The sequence below is a fragment of the Daphnia carinata genome, chromosome 9 (genome assembly GCF_022539665.2).
Source record: "Daphnia carinata strain CSIRO-1 chromosome 9, CSIRO_AGI_Dcar_HiC_V3, whole genome shotgun sequence".
NCBI classification, from domain to species: domain Eukaryota; kingdom Metazoa; phylum Arthropoda; class Branchiopoda; order Diplostraca; family Daphniidae; genus Daphnia; species Daphnia carinata.
This window is the reverse complement of record NC_081339.1, coordinates 9,476,436-9,494,010: the sequence shown is the minus strand read 5'-3', so window position 1 is coordinate 9,494,010 and position 17,575 is coordinate 9,476,436. Positions and strand designations below refer to the sequence as shown.

Genomic DNA, 17,575 nt, shown 5'->3' with positions numbered 1-17,575 from the left:
TCCTTTTTGATTGGTTGTTGACTTCCCTTTTCATTAGTGGCGGAATGGATGGGAGTGTTTTCCCATCCAATGGCTGTTGCGTGTGTAGTGCAATGATGGCTGCCGCTGAAAGCGTTTTTGGCTGATGTGGATTCCGATATTCGAAGCTGAAATGTTGTTTCTGGCTGGAGCCGTGACAATGCCCCAGGCTCACTCGTCCTACTCTCTGTGTTACACACTTTCTGTCTGATGAAGGTGAATGTAACCCAGCTCGATCTGTTGCCATGAGCTGTCCTGTATGCTCGAATGTGCCCCAGATTGAGCTAGTGTTAGCGCATTCCTGAAGGACTAGCATTGTCGTGTTGGCTTTGACACAGGTGTTTGTGTTGAACGGTCTGATGGTGAAGTCAGATGTATATTCAAAAAGTTTGGCCTCTGTCTGTTGTTTTACTACAGTTGGCTACCGTGGTTTGTGATTGCACTAATGGATCGTTGCTGCTCACTAGTTATCTTAGTTCTTCTTGTCATCGCGGCCACTCTTTGTCACATTCTTCTAACGTCATTTGTTTGTTTACTCCGTGGTATGTTAGACATTTTTCGTTCGGTGTTTTTCCATTTTTCAATAATCCCCAGGCAATCATATCCCAGATTATATTTCCGCTGCCATAATTAGTCTTTAAAATTCCTCCGAATAGTGGCGAATTAATCATGGTTGTGATTGCCTTTCGTTGTTCTTGCTGAATTTCCTGCATTTCTGGTAATGTTGTATCCGGAAAATTTTCTAGGATATTAGGATTGGTGTTTACAGTTTTGAAGATCCATTGTTGTGTTACGCTGTTTTTGTCCTCTTTGCACTCTGTCAGTATGATAGCTTGGTGTGATCCTAGCGTAATACATAGATGCGATTCTTGTGAAATTAATTGATAATTTTGTTGATCTAGGATCCATCGTGTTGAATATTCCGTACATTTGGCTACAATCAGTGGGCCTGCTTCTCCCTCTGTGATACATATATCACCGTTCTGTACTCGGATTGTCTGGTCAACGATGTATTCGAATTCTGATCTTTGTGGAAGTGGATCATCGTTTTTGAGGCGAAAGTGGGCAGTTAACTGCTTACTTTCGACAGGTCTATATATTATGTATATCGTGGCGTTGTAATTCACGAACCGGTCTTTCTCTCCGATTCTGATTGATTGCGGACATCCCATTCTTATTGATCCCCAGGCGTACGAAATGCTGTAAAGACGTTTGCCTGAATCTTCGAGAGGAGTGTTTAGCAAGAATTTAACTTCCTGCTGAATGGATCGTTTCCGTTTGGCTAACTGGAGTTCTCTGTAATCCTTGCACACCGATGTATCCAGGTGAGTATTCTGTATGCATGTATTTATAGTTGTTTTCAACATTTCGTATATTTTTCTTGTAGTTTCCGTTGGAAAACGTAGGTATGTGAGCGGTATACCCACAACTTTGTAACCTTGTGGTGTGATGTCCCGATCTGGTTTATTGAAGAACGATATCTCAATCTGTCGATTCGTGTCCTAGAGGCGGCTAGTGTTTTCGTGTTCCGGCATTGTTGGAAGTTCCAAATATCCGCTTCCCTTAATCAACGTTTGTGAGTATGACTTACTTGTTGTCCTATCTCCCCACACTATTGTGTTTTGATTTTGAATGAAGTGTCCTTCCTGCTGGGTTGTATTTAACGGTCCAAACGGGCTGTCAATTGGGTCATCCGGTTTTTCCTGCCGTAGCGTGATTTGTTCAGCTACACAGTTGAGGGTGTGGTATTGTTCTATGGCATACCATTGCCCTTCGCCTGTCGGGGTGGCTGTAAAACTCAGCCCTGCTGGTGCGGTCTGCATGTTGTTATCGCCCCACTTCTTGTCGTTCACCATTTTCCAGCATTCCAGTGGGGTTATTAGTTTAGTTTCTTGTGAATATATTGTGTCGAAAGATCCAATCCAAAATGATTCTGTTATTTTCTTCGTTTTTATCCATTGTTTGCATGTCCAGCCTTTCCAAGAAGCTGCTGGTTTCTGCGTCGTTTTTAAAGTGTATAGTGTGGGTATTCTGGGTGAGTGTGCTGTATCTGTTTCCTTGTTGTTGCAGTAATATGGTGCTTCTATATCTAAGATTCCTCTGGTCTTTACGTTGTTACAGTAGTATACGGTTGAATAGATGGCATCCGTTGATGGAATGATGGTGAGTAAGTGGATGAATAATAGTATCAGTTCCATCTGTTAAAAGAAAAATTGAAGGCTTTTTAGAATCTCGATACTTCGTGACGTTGCCGTAAGTTGTATCGTGGATTCGTCATTCTAGTATGCGCAGGATAATTTGGTATAGGACCGGGAATATTAGGTGCGATGAGAATACGAGATTCCTCTCCCGTTGCTCGAAATATACGCTTTTTAGGAGGAGGCCTTCTTTCGTTGTTACTGAAGTGTTTTCTTGGCCTTCCTGGTCCTCGTCGTATTGTTTCATTTCTCGGTTAGTTTGTCGCACATGATGTTCCTTCTGCTCCTTGGTTTACTGGGACGTACAGTTTTAGGCGGTTGACGTGTACTATCGATTTTAGTTTGTTATTGTTGGCGTTTTGAATCTCGTAAGTGAGATCTGAGAAATTTCTGATGATTTTGAATGGTCCGTTCCATCTGTTGATGAATTTTCCGGCAGTTGGTGGGGCTTTTAGTAGCACAAAGTCACCGATGTTGTATTTGATTGCTTTTGTTCCTTTGTCGTAATATCTTTTTTGTTTTGTCTGTGCTCGAAATAGGTGTTCCTTCGCTAGTTGCTGGGCCTTCTTCCATTGATGTGAGTACATTACACTGGTGTCTTCGTATGTTTCGTACCGTCTATCTATTTTGATGTCGTTTGGGAGCACTGGTTGTCTTCCAAAGAACAGGAAGAATGGGCTTTGTTGTAGTGTTGATTGCTTCGCTGTGTTGTAAGCAAATGTGGCGAACGGGAGATATTTGTCCCAATTTCCAGGTTGATCCGTCACGTAGCATGCTAACACGTCACATAGCGTTCTGTTGAATCGTTCTACTAATACGTCTGTCTGGGGATGGTATGCTGTTGTTCTCATTTGTTTGATTTTGAATAATTTGCAAATTTCTTGGATTAAGCTCGACAGGAAGTTAGTCCCTTGATCAGTTAGGACTACCTCGGGGGATCCATATTTGGTAAAAAGATCATTAACCAAGATTCTAGCACTTGTTTGGGCAGTCTGATCTTTCATCGGCACTGAAAAAACAAAACGACTAGCATAATCTGATAGGACTAAAATATAACTATGTCCCTTTACGCTTTCTGGAACTGGACGCACAATATCCATCGCAAGTCTTTCCCACACCCTTTAGGCTGGGGGGTATAGGTTGCAATGGTGCTTTACTTCCTCCCACAGCTTTGCGTTTTGCGCATTTAAGGCTATTTTTGATGTGTTCTGTTACGTTTTGTCGCATGTGTGGGAAGATGTATTCCTTCGAATTCTGACTATTGTTTTTTCTATTCCTAAATGTCCTGCTAACATGTGGTCATGATTTGCTCGTAAGATCCCTGTGATTAACGGTATAGGGACAACTAATTTCCTTGTCTATCTGTTAATAGACCTTTCTCGTTGATTATAAAGTTGCTTGTGAACCTGCTATTTTTACTTTTCTGGCTATCTTCTTGCCTTTTCTTCATTAACTTTTGGCAATACAGTACGGCTCCACTTATCGAACCACCCTGTGCAGTGGTCCGATAAGCGGATGGTCCGAAAAGCGGCTCGACTGCGGTCAGCGCCATCTCGTCGCGCTCATTCGTAATAGTGTCTAATGCTCTTCTCGTATAGACTGGTTCTCTGTACGCTTTATAATAATTGAATTAACTTACAGAAACGAATAATAGTATATAACCTAAGCTTATTGGCTGTGTCGCAAAATTCTTGGTAACGAGCAAATTACAGATCAATTAAAAATACATTTAAAATGTACGCTACGTTTACTCGTATAGAAAGAGAAAAAAAATCTACATTTGAAACCTTTACTTTAGACACACACATCAAACGTAAGCGAAGTTAAACAGAATAACTGTTTGAAGAAAAATTAAGCTTATCAATGCTGACAAATAATTAATTTATGTTTAACATACGCATTTACTTAAGACAAATTTTCTTTAGTTTTTGAAACGAAGTCATATAATGTAGGATCGGATATTATTGCATCTACCGCAACGCATCCATATTTAAGCAGCTTCTCTTTCAATAAAGGGACATTTTCATATAGACCGCTCTTCGCGCGCCCCGGTTCTAAAAAATGCTTCATTAAATCCACACTAGTGGCGCTCGCTCCCCTACTCAGTGTGCGAGTCAGACCTCGGTCCGATTACCGGTTTGGTCCGATAAGTGGGTGGTCCTATAAGTGGAGCCGCACTGTATTCATCTGCTTGCTGTAGTTCTACCCATCTGTCTTCTCTCCAAGACCTTTCACTTTCACTTCCAATTTCTCTTTCGAAACTTACGCTCTTCTTCTGAAGACTTTCCCCCTCAAAAATTTCGCTTTCTTTTTGAATACTTTCATTTTCTCTCTTAAGGTGTTCTTGTTTCTTTAATCTTTCGATCCTTAATTGGTCTTTTAGTCTTTCACTTTCTTTTTGAATATTCTCAAACTCTCTTATGACAATTTTTTTCCGTTTCCCTTGTTTCTACTCGTGCTAGTGGCACTATGGGAATATGGCTTAGGGTGTCAGCATTTTGGTGCGCCTTCCCAGGCCGGTATCCAATGATGATGTCGAATTCTTGTATTTTGAGTGCCCATCTAGCTAATCTTCTTGCGTGTTCTGTCTTGCTCATTAACCATTATAAAGGTCTATAGTCGGTAAAATGAATACATCGATTGCGTGTATGATTGCGTAAGCCTCTTTCTCTGTGGTTGACCACTTGGCCTCGCGGTCGTTCAGATGTTTAGAGCTATACGCTATGACGACTTCCGCGCCGTCTGATTCACGGGGTTCCTGTACGTCGGACTCCGCTGAATCCGCTGATTGAGGTAGAGTCTGTATCTTAGCAAAGACTGCTCCTATTCCGTATCCTGAAGCATCCGTGTAGATGATAAATACGCGCGTGAAATCTGGATACCCAGGGATAGGTCTAGTTATGAGACAGTTCTTCATACAGTCAAAGGCGTCCCTTTGTTCCTCTCCCCATTTCCACTCGGCTGATTTTCTCGTTAGCGCTGTCAGTGGGTGGGCTTTATCAGCAAAAGCCCGTATGAATTTTCTGCAATAGCTAGCCAGACCTAAAAATGAGCTTAATTCTTTCGCGTTTTTCGGAGCTGGGTATTTGATGATTGCATCTAACTTTTTCGTGCTTGGTGTTATTCCCTTTTTCGAGACAATGTATCCTAAATAATCTAACTCTTCCTTGAAGAATTCACATTTCTTTCTTTTTAACTTTAGTCCTGCGTCTTTAAGAAGTTTGAACACTGTTTCCAGATGTGTCACATGTTCAGCAATATCATTACTGAACACTATGATGTCATCTAGATAAACCAATGCGAATTTGAACAATACTGATTTCAAGATGTTATTCATCGCTCGTTGAAAAGTGCTTGGCGCATTTGTTTATCCAAACGGCATTCTATTAAATTCGTATTGTCCAAATTCACAGATGAAAGCGGTTTTGTGTTTGTCGCCTTCTTCTATCTCGATTTGCCAGTAGCCGCTTAGTAAGTCCAATATCGAGAAGTAGACTGATCCGCTCAATGCATCAATGGTGTCATCAATTCTTGGTAATGGATATTTGTCTTTTACGGTTATTTTGTTTAGTGCCCTATAATCAATACACATCTGCATTTCTCCATTTTTTTGGGTACCATTACAATGGCTGCTGCAGATAGGCTGTGACTTTCTCTAATAATTTTGTTACTCAACATCACTTCGATTTTTGTTTTGACAATACGTTTTAATGCTTCTGGTGTCCTGCGCAATCGTTGAGTAATTGGGGCGTTATATCCTGTGTTAATGGAATGCTTTACATCATTTGCTAAACCCAAATCTGATTCCTTTTCTGCAAATAGAGCTTCGTGTTTTTTCAATAGAATTTCGATTTTAATGTGTATCTCGTCAGAGATGTTAGTCATTTCACTTTCTTGGGTTTGTCTAATTCGCTTGGATTTCTTGTTATTGTCTGATTGGGAGAAGGATTCTAGGCTGCGGTAATCTGCTTCTGTAAGGCCATTGTTGTCGTTATTTTCTGTTGAACGGTCTGGGAGGAGAGGGATGTGAATGCCTGCTTTGCCAAATGTTAGGCTGTATATTGAGTGATGTTGTTTCCAAATCTATGTTCTATTCCAAATTGGTTGTAATGGTATTAATTTTTACATTGTTGGTTGATAAAAAGTCTAAACCCAAGATACAAGTTTCACTTAAGTTTTCCATGATAAAGAAATGATGATTAATAACGTGATTGTCGTTCATGATAATCGAAAACTCAAATTTTCCCAATGATGTTAGTATACCTCCTGACACCGTTCTGAATATTGGCGAGGGAGTGTTTTTAATTTGTTTAAGTTCTTCCCTCTTCTTTAGGTTGAAAAATATGCTGTCTGGAACTAAACTGGCTGCTGCTCCTGTATCTACTAAAGCGTTAATTTCTTTTCCAAAAATTCTAAAGGGTATACGTATTAGTTTGGGTATCGCGGATTCTAAATTAAGTGTTGGGGGTTGTTTGGTAGGGATATTGTGTTTACTGCATTGGACGGCAGTTCGGATTGTTGATATGTGCCATATATGTCCAACATTCTCGTGCAATGTGTCCTTTTTTATTGCACTTGTAGCAGATAATGATTCTATTTCCAAGGGCGTCGGTGGAGTTTGGTTGTGTTTGTCGTAGCTGTGGGTATTGATGAGTATAGGATTGGTTTTGATGATACACCTGTGGATTGTTGTGCTGTTGAAAGTTCGGTTGATTGTAGTGTACTGGTCTACTATTGTATGGTGGTCTCTGTGGTGTTTGTTGGTACGTTGGGAAATTGGATTGTCTATACCCCGTGGAACTACCCTGTGTCCCTACTGGAACCTCTGCTATTTGGTCTGAACCGGATTTTGTGGTCTGGAGTATCGATCGTTTGATCACGGAGATCTTTATTCGTATCGATCTGCTGCTGCAATGGTGATATCGGTATCCTGTGACAATTCACGATTTTTATTAGTATTTTCCAGTTCACGTATTTTTTGTTTTAGAAATTCGAATTCTGTCTTTTGTTGTGAGAGTTCGTTGTCTTGTTGTTTCTCGTGATGCGTTATTCCTGCAATTACTGCATTTATCTCTTTGTCTTCTACAATCTCTTTGCTATGTAGAATGCCTTCGGATATGATCAATTGTTTATATAATTGGTCGAAATCTTCAGGATCTTCGGGCATTCTAAAGTAAAGTTCAGCTCTCAACTTTGGTAAAATGCCTTGCATCAGGATTTTGGTTTTGGTATAGTCTCTCATTCTCTTGACTGTGTTTATGAGTCGACCTTCTACGATGGTTTGCTTGTGATCCGAGTTTTCTTCTTTGCCTTCAATGGATTCGTAGAGGCTGTTGATTCGTGAGATAAAGGCTTTGCATTTTTCTTCAGGTTTCTGTTTTAATGTGGACAACTTTTTCCTTAGTGTTGCTAAGTCATAAGCGTCCTGGAACCGTGCAATGGTGGCCTTTTTCCACTCCTCGTAGTCTAGCTCGTCACCCTGTTCTTCTACGTAGTTTCCATGCCATTCTAGGGCATCACCTTTTAGTCTGTCGGAGAAGAATCGTAACTTTTGGTTGTCATCCCAGTCGTTGTTGCGTGCTACATGTTCTGCGTCCTTCAACCATTCTGTTGTTAGTTTATCAGTACTTTTTCCTTTGAAGACTGGAATTGACTTCTTATCTTCTCTCGAAAATAATTCTCCTAACGCTTTCACGATGGGTTGGGTTGTAGCCATACAGGTGTCATCGGCATCCGTTGTGTCGCGGTCAGCTCTTGCAGTTTCTTTGTGTGTAAATCCCATTTTGATTTTTTGTTTGAGAGTCTGATACTTTTGTTCTAGTTTAAGGAGGTTATTGTTTTGGATCTCGATTTAGCTGTTTAGGTCGTCGTTGAGTTGCTGTAGCTCGGCGATTTGTTCTGATTCTATCTCGTAGTGAAGGGATTTATCTCCTTCTGTTAGTGAGGTTAGGTCGTTTATCTCACTCACTAGTTTCGTTATCTCTCCCCGTCCGTTGGAGGAGTCTAATTCTTCGGTTTCGGCGAATGTTACCTGTTGCTTTCTATATTCTTTTACTCTGTTTTCCAGATACTTAATTTTTTCTTCTTGGTCTACTGCCTGTACGTAGATTTTTTGTAATTCTGTTTCAAGATTTTTATTCTTTGTAGTACTATCTATCAGGCTTCTTCTTAAACCGGCTTTTTCTGCTAAGGTTTTTTCAAGGATCTCTTTTGTTTCTTTGGTTTCTGTCAGAAGTTGTTTGTTTGTTTCTGAGGCTACATTTATCTGTTGCTCAGCGGTTTCTAACCTCGTAACCAGTTGTTTTCTTTCACCTTCAAGTTTGCTAATTATTTTTTGCCCTTCTCTCTCAACAACTATGTTGTTTTCTTCTCGTTTTTGTTAATTGGTTTTCTAGTTGGATTTCTGTTGCTGTAGCAGTTTCAAGGCTTTTTTCTAAATCACTGATTCGATTGGCAGGTTTTTCAAGGGAATTTTTAAGTGTTTCGTTACTTTCTTGGAGTTGCTCAAGGGAACTACTTAAGGTGTGTTTGAAACTCTTTGCCTTTTTCTTGTTGCTATCTAGCTGTTTTCGTAAGCTCTGTAATTCGGATCTGAGGTCCGACGAGTATTTTTTCTCTGCAATATGCGCAAGTATTACATCTTAGATGGTACCAAACAGGAATTCTTTCTCTTTACCATGCACAATGCTAATCTGTTGCAATAAACTGTCAAGGTTTTCGATGTTGCCACCGAGAGATTCTACGTACTATCTTTAAGTGTCTTTGTGGTGTTTGTAATAGTTTCTGCTGTTATACCACTTGGTACTCTCAACGTTCGTTCTAACAATGAATATGAATATAATTGCAATGCATTGTGGGTCTCTTTGCTAACTTCTTGCTTCTTGAATTCTATTTGTTGGATAGTCGTTTTTGTTGTGGTGGCCTGATTCTGGGGCTATGTTTTGTTCTGACTCTTATTCAAATTCTAGTCCACAAGAGTTTTCTAGTGGTCTAAAAAATTTTCTCGAAGACAATTGGGATTTTGGTTGGTGGTGTCTGATTTGGGAAGTACAGGGTACAACGGTGGATAGTTCGTCGACAACGTTCGGGTAAAAATATTCTCTTTACGAGTAGTCTCTGGTGTAAGAAAATCAAACGACATTCGCTTACCTTTGATGGTGTTCCTTGGTCTGGTAGAGTTGTTGGAGACTGGTAGGGGAAGTGTACAGCACAACACTGAATTCCGGTACGGTAAGAAACTTTGTACTGGACCACAAGTGTTGGTCTCGTTGGGACCTCCAATTGTAAAGTTTCCTTAACCTCGTGTATTGTCAGTGGATTGCCGAAACAATTCCAAATTACAAGTTAAAAATAAGCAGTATTTATACTACTAAAGAACACAAATTAAGACGGTAAAGTGGGAGGAGATACGTTCACTTTCACTTGTAAAAACGCATGAGGGATGTAAGAGGTGTGGCTCCTTTTGGTTAGCCTTGAGGCTCGTTACACTTGGTCATGTAAATTAAAATAAACAACATCGATACAACAGTAATTCAATTTTTGTTACACAAAGAAATTCTTTCTCATTCAAAGGAAGTAATTCGCCTTCAGTGTTCGCATTTTCAATTATCTTCGCTTAAGATGATTATTTAAGAAAATTAAATTCAAATATCTCAAATTTATTGCATGCCCTTTCACAAACTCATTCTATGAAATGATACCAATGCCTCTCATAATTCAAGGGGGAACCCAGCTTTGAACTGGGGACCCTACGATCTGCAGTCGTATGCTCTACACTGAGCTATACCCCCTATACACAACAATTTCCAGAAAGAAAAAAAATGCTTTCTGTTAGAAGTTCTAAATAAAAAGCAAATTTCGTTATTTGATTAACATTCGACACATAGCATTACGATGGTCAGGTTAATTGATCTTTTATGGCATCGGCGTTTCCTGTTCGCTTTAAACATTCAGTCATCTTTCTCTTTCGCGGTAGTATACAGTATTAGAATAAAAAGTATTTTTTCCAAAATGGCAAGTTAGTCTGATTTGATGCTTGGTCATGTTAATTAAAATAAACAACATCGATACGACAGTAATTGAATTTCTTGTTAAACAAGAAAATGGTTTCTCATTTAAAGGAAGTAATTCTCCATCAGTATTGTTATGTGCTTACTATCCCCGCCATAACTAGACTTATACCGCAGCGCCAGATGGAGTAGTCCTCACCCCTAAAATCCATTCTTCCCTGCCCTGTGGAAAAGGTGAGACGGCGTCGCGCGGCAGTGTACTCTCGGCGGTAGACTGGTCATTTCTTGTACGTTTTTCTTTAGGTTGGTGCTCGTACTCATGTTATTGACCGTTCTCCGTTGCGTAAATTTTGAATGCTGTTTTCATTGCGTGCACCTATTGTTAAGCGTGGAGTCATTTGGGTGGGACAGGTGACGGTATATTCTTGTGGTAGTAAATTAGTAGCTAGTAATCATTTAGTTTTTGTTTTCCTTTTTTTGTTTTTTTTTTGTGTGTTTGTGCGTTGTTTTTTTGTTTTTTCGGGAGGGTCGCATGCCTCCGAAGAAAGAGTTGTTAGAGCGTTTCGACCGTCCTTGCTACCACATTAGGACACGTAGTTCCAGGCCATCTGAGATTTCGCCATCCAAGGAAACGCAGGTGTCTAGGGTCAGGCTTGTAGCACCTAGCGTAACGTCCCCGAGGGGAAGCATTGTATTTAATCTATCGCCGGTCGAGGAAAAGCCAAAATCGGAAGTAGAGCCCCAGAAGCCAACTGCAGCCATGGATCCTGCACTGACAGCCGCTCTAGCCCAGTTTACGGCCGGTATTGCCCAAGAGCGTGCTCAGCAACAACAGCAACACAACGAGTTAATGGCGGCGTTGCGCGACCAGGTAGTAGAAAACGCAGCCCTGAGGCAACTGGCAGCAGAACAAGGTGAACACCATTTACAGGCCCTGGTAAACGGAAACAACCGACCCTCTTCAGCCGCTGTAGCTACGATACCGGTATTTGAAGGAAGATCCGCCGAAAGTGGAGCAGATTGGGTAGAGCGGGTCAACCAAGTTGCGGAGGTATACCAGTGGGATGATGCCCGACGTCGGCAGGTGGCTATCCGTAGAGTGTTCAGTATCGCGCTCCAATGGCATGTACAGACGGGCCACGAAATAGTCGATGGGCCGATTGGTCGGCCGCTCTTGCGCTCAATTTTACGATTAGAGTCCCACCAGCTGAATGGTATCGGATGGTGGAGGGTCCTGTACAGCAGGTCGGTGAGTCTGGTATCGCCTATACCCTGGCCAAAGCAAGTATTTTCCGGATGGCGCCACATGTTTTTACGGAGCAACAGAAAGTTTCCTTTTTGATTAACGGCCTTAACCGGTGGGAACATGTGGCAGCCATGCTAAACAATGCCCCAGAGTCTGTCGCCGCTTTCATGACGCGGATACGTGAAGTAGAGGACTTAGGATTGACCTCACGAATGGGTGTGGCGCCCCAGGGGTTCTTGGGAGTCTCATCTTCACAGCCACCACCTTTGCATTCGTTTTAGCAACCGCATCACCCTCGTCCGCTTCCTGGCTCTAATTCCTCAATGAACTCCGCCCCTCCATCCCAGTCACCTGATATTGGTGCTGCCTTAATGGCCTTTTCAAACACCATGTCGCAGTTGACAGCTAAAATCGAAAAGATAACGTTCCAGGGAGACAGGATTGCACCCCCCACACGGAACTCCACCTGGTTTTCAGCCAAGAGGGAGCCCACTACGCTGCTTTCATTGCAATGGAATTGGACACTTGCGTCGGTTTGCCCGCAAATTCCGGGAAACGGGTCAGGTCCTCGTCCACTCCTACCACCGCCGTAGGGAAGGGTCGTTTTCTTTCGTCTTTCGAGGAGATACAGTTGCCATTAATTAAAATTTTTATTAGGTCCGTTGGAGAAGTGGTAGCATTAGTCGATACCGGGGCGAGCGTCACAACAATAAGGAGTAAAACCATTCTTAAGTCCCTTAGCCTTAATAGTAGGAAACCCTTGATCCTATTGCGCGGAATAGACAATCGTGTAGTCCAAATTATCGATGAGATCCCGTTAGAAATTCACTGGTACGGGACAAAAGTAAAGATTGATAAAGTAGCCGTCGTAAGGTCGGCTCCTTTTGCTGTAATTTTAGGCGCTGATTGGATCGTGTAGAGTCGAACGAATTGCCTAGTCAAGGATGGAAAAATTTTACCGGTTGCGTACAAGACGGAATGCGAAGCGGCTCAGGAGGAAGACTGGTTAGCGGCTAATAGTCCAGGTGCGGAGGAGGAAGAATTGGAAGCAGTTAAAGAAACAAAGGAGGAAGACGAACCCATCGTAGGCGAAGAAATAGTGGACCAAATCTCAGAGAATTCATTTGAGCCCGCTGGGAGGAAGGGCGCGGTCCTGTACAAGCCACTAAAATTGGTTTGCATCCCGCAAGATTCAATTGTTGCAAGTATTGCCCTCTCTCGTCGGTTGACTGTATTTTAAGTGCTGCCATCTTGTGTGAGCCTTTGTTTGCATGTCTTTCATTATTGTCACCCTTTCACCCCTAGAGTTCAGGTCGATCCTTAGTCGACTTCTGGCCTCTCTTTTACTTAGTCTGGGACTCGGGATTTGGCCCGACGTCCGACAGGACGTAAAGAGGGGGCTCTGCCGTTGGCTGGCCGCCCTCGTGTTAGTCCTTTAAAGAAGGAGCTCTGCAGGATTGCTGGCTTCCCTTCGCGATGTGTTTGTAAATAGTATATGTTTTGTAAGTATTGTGTTTGTTTTGTATGTCTGTGTTGAATGCCTTTGTTGTATTTCTGTGCTATAATGTATGTGTCTTGAATAATGTGTTTTGTTGTTATAAATGTGTCAAAACTGTAACACAATGTTGTTTGTTCGGGGGAAAATTCCCGTTGATTATTCTGGGACAGCTGTCGTCCGAAATACCTTTTCACGGCATCCCGAGAAGTCGTGGATAATCCCGGCTTGTCTCATCAATGTGAAAGAAGGTAACTTAAAAATCCACGTCGTAAATCTCAGTCAGAAAAATTTACGGCTGTGCAGAAAAGAACTGACCGCGCAGGTTAGTCTTGATTTCGAATTTCAGGTGTCGGTTGTCCAAACTATGGGGTCGGAGTCAGAGGTGGTAGCCTGTGTTGCGCTTCAAGCAAATGAAAGGCCTGAATTTTTTTCGCAGGTCAAAATCGGTGATGACCTTTCCTTGGTAGAAGAAAGAGAGATTTTTGGAATGCTGGCTAGGCGTCGTCAATGTTTTCCACTGGAAGCAAACCAAATTAAGTGTACCGGCGACGTTGAACACACCATTGACACAGGCGACAGTAATCCGATTTTTTCCCAGCCCTATAGAGTGTCGAAATATGAGCGGAATCTCATCAACGAAAAAATAACCGAAATGCTTCGGGACGGCATTATTCAACCCTCGAAGAGTCCTTGGTCTTCACCCGTCGTCCTGGTCAAAAAGAAGTCCGGGGATCATCGATTTTGTGTGGACTACCGAAGGCTAAACGCCGTCACGAAAAGGGATGTCTATCCCCTACCACTAATAGATGACGTTTTTAACTCTTTAGCGGGAGCCAAAATTTTTTCATCCCTCGGCTTGGCTAGTGGTTATTGGCAAGTCCCTGTGTCCGACAACGATCGCTGCAAAACCGTCTTCGTCATTTCGGACGGCCTGTTTGAGTTCCAGAGACTACCATTTGGCCTCGCCAATGCGCCTGCCACTTTTCAACGGCTGATGGACAGGGTGCTAGGGCAGTTAAAGTGGAAGATGTGCCTGGTCTATCTGGATGACATTCTAGTGTTCGGGAAAACATTTAGCGAACATCAGGAAAGACTACATCAAGTGCTTACCGCACTAGGAAAAGCTAACTTAACCCTTAATCCAAAAAAATGTATAGTGGGCACGTCGAGTGTGAAACATTTAGGGCATATTATTGGTGCCGAGGGCATCTGCCCCGATCCGGAAAAAATTTCGGCCCTAGCCAATTTTTCAATTAATGGTGTCAAATCTTTGAGGGCGTTCCTAGGCTTGGCTTCCTTTTGCCGAAAATTCATAGCAGACTTTGCCGCCATTGCCCATCCCTTGCACGCCCTGCTGAGAAAAGGTGTTAAATGGACGTGGGGGGAAAACCAAGAAAACGCAAAAGGAGCCCTTGTCGAGCGATCATGTCACACGTCCGCCCTGGCCCATTTTGACGATCAATTGGATATTGAAATTCAAACAGATGCAAGCTATCTCGGACTGGGAGCCGTGTTGACGCAGCCATCGCCAATTGGACCCGTCGCTTTTATTAGCAGACGGCTAACCGATGCTGAAAGTAGGTATCATTCTAACGAGTTAGAATGTCTGGCCCTTGTGTGGGCTTTGAAAAAATTTCGTTGCTACGTTTACGGGCGTCCATTCCAAGTCAAGACTGATATAACGGCTGATGCCATAACTCTGTGGTGAAATGGCTGTTGTCAAAAAAAGAATTAACGGGGAAATTTTCCAGGTGGGTCCTTGAGTTACAACAGTACGATTTTCAGGTGGGACACATTAAGGGGGTAGAAAATACCCTAGCCGATGCTCTCTCACGGAAACCTGCAGCGCGTCAATCAGCAGCTGGGGTTTCCATGACAGAACATCTAGGGTGCGTTCTAAAAACAAACAATTATTCCATGGCTGAAGTTGCGTATCTACAACAACTAGATAGCCAGATCCGGCCGCTTTTTACTAACCATTCTACTAACGAAAACACTTGAGTTCATACTCTTCAAGGGTGTCCTATTTAAAAAAAATTTAGAGATAGCGGGTGGAAGTTTTTGTTAGTTGTTCCGTAAAGAAAGTTTAAAACGCAACCATAATGACCCGGCCAGTGGTCATTTTGGCATTGAGAAGACCCTTTCCCGTGTGTCTGATCGGTTTTGGTGGCCGCGAATGGTTAAACATGTACGAAACTTTGTGTTATCTTGTGTACATTGTCAGTGTTTTAAACATGTGTCCCATCTCCCTGCCGGTCTTCTCCAGCCCATTCCCCCACCGCTGCATCCATTCCATACCATCGGCATCGACCATTTTGGGCCACTGAAGAAAACTGATGGAGGCAACGTGCATGTAATAGTCGCCATTGACTATTTAACAAAGTGGGTGGAGGCGGAGGCTGTACCAAGCACAGCAACAATTCATGTGGTCTTATTCATCAAAAATCATATCATAACCCGGCACTTCGTACCGGTTCGGATCATTAGTGATCAAGGTAGCGCATTCACTAGTGCTGTGATGGACGAGGCGATGGAGGGCTGTGGAGTACAACATATATTGACCCGCAGACCAATGAACTCGTCGAGCGGATGAATAGAACGCTGACCTCAGCGCTCGCGGCGTACCTAAATCCATCCCAAAACAATTGGGACGATTTACTTCCCGACGCCATTTCGGCTATCAATACTGCTAAGCAGTCCACCGTTGATTATTCGCCATTCCAGCTGGTATATGGCCGTACTCCTAATCGAGTGGGAGACAACGTAGTCGATTGGCCCAGCGAGTGCCCAGAAACGCGCGAAGAGTTTTTCCGTCGTGTAGACGCTATGCGCCGAACGGTACGCCTGAAAATAATTCGTAAACAAAAGGAAAGCAAGCGCTATGACGATTCAACGCCCACGTATGCCAACTCAAGTTATTTCGTCTAAGAGTAGAAGACGACGACGATTGTGACGTTGGCGAGAGTGACGCGGATGACATTGATATTGACGGAAGTGAGTCTAACTCCATCGGTAGCAGTCAGTCTCCAGGAATTCAATCGGACCCTCCGCTTGTCTCAACTCAGCTTCAACCAGAGCCATCAGCAACCCCTTTAGAACAGGCACCACCAACTATTTCTCGCCAGGGTAGAATACGTCGACAACCAAGGTGGCCTCTTGATTACGTCATGGAAAAACCCTAACCGACTGAATAGGAAAGACAGTACCCAGTTTCGTTTAGTTTTGTTTCGTGTAATTTTTTTTACTGTTTGTTTTTGTTTTCCTTATCATCATTTCGTTGTTTGGTCGTTTTTTTTGTTACTACTGTTACTCGTGGCCCCAGTTACGGTCAGTGTCGCTTTCTCGTGTTCTTTTTTTTTTAATTTTTTTTTCTTTTTTCAGTTTTCCAATTAGGTAAACTTCCGCTCGAATCGTAGTGTTTCGTTTAAAATTGTGGGTTATCGCTTGGTTAATTAAGAACCATCTTCGAATTTCTTTCTCCGATTTCGATGGTCCTCCTCGTAGTTCCCTTGTTCCGTCTCTGCCCACCAGATCACTACCTTTCTGCGTAAGTGTTGCGCATATTTCTTTTTCGTCTTGTATTGTGTCTGTGACTTTTCGTTTGGGTCGCTACTGTATGTCACACGTCACCATCAATGCTTTGTGGGGAGCTCCGTGTCGTTAAAAGCCACGACACATGTTGTTTTTGTTTGTTTTTCTTTTTTTTCTTTCTCTTTGGTTTGATGTTCGGGATGTCATGTTCCCTGTGAAAAAAAAACAAAAAAACGCAATATCAGGAAGGGCCAAATGTTATGTGCTTACTATCCCCGCCATAACTAGACTACTTATACCGCAGTGCCAGATGGAGTAGTCCTCACCCTTAAAACCCATTCTTCCTTGCCCTGTGGAAAAGGTGAGACGGCGTCGCGAGGCAGTGTACTCTCGTCGGTAGACTGAGAAAGTGGTCTCTTTTTTCTTTGATGCACGCAGTGTGACCCATGAGTGCTATATATATACGTGTATCTGTATGTGTATGTGTGTGTGCCCAAGGTCCTCTGGAGAATCTAAGAGGGAGCTCTGAGTAAAATCTGGCTACCCCTCGCGGTAATACATCTGTAGTTAAGTTTATAACGCTGCCCTTTTCTTTCCTTAGTGGAACTTACGGCTAGACCGTAATAGTATTCGAAGATTAAATTATCTTCGTGAAAGATGATTATTTAAGAAATTTATATCCAAATATCTCAGATTAATTGCATGCCCTTTTACAAACTCATACTATGAAATGATACCAATGCCTCTTATTATTCAAGGGGGCACCCAGATTTGAACTGGGGACATTTCGGTCTGCAGTCGAATGCTCTACCACTGAGCTTTACCCCCATTACTCAACATATGACAATGAAAAAAATAGATTTCTGTTAAAAGATTCTAAATAAAAAGCAAATTTCGTTATTTGATGAACATTCGACACATAGCATTACGATGGTCAGGTTAATTGATCTTTTATGGCATTGGCGTTTCCCGTTTGCTTTTACAAACTCATACTATGAAATGATACCAATGCCTCTTATTATTCAAGGGGGCGCCCAGGTTTGGACTGGGGACATTTCGATCTGCACTCGAATGC

The 17,575-nt window shown here is 42.5% G+C and overlaps 1 non-coding gene across 1 annotated transcript; it reads right to left on the bottom strand.

The window, feature by feature from the left end:
- Positions 1-17,256: 17,256 nt before the first annotated feature.
- Trnac-gca (transfer RNA cysteine (anticodon GCA)) lies at positions 17,257-17,328 on the bottom strand. The gene has a single exon. It is a non-coding gene; the product is annotated as a tRNA-Cys (tRNA).
- Between the last annotated feature and the right edge of the window lie 247 nt (positions 17,329-17,575).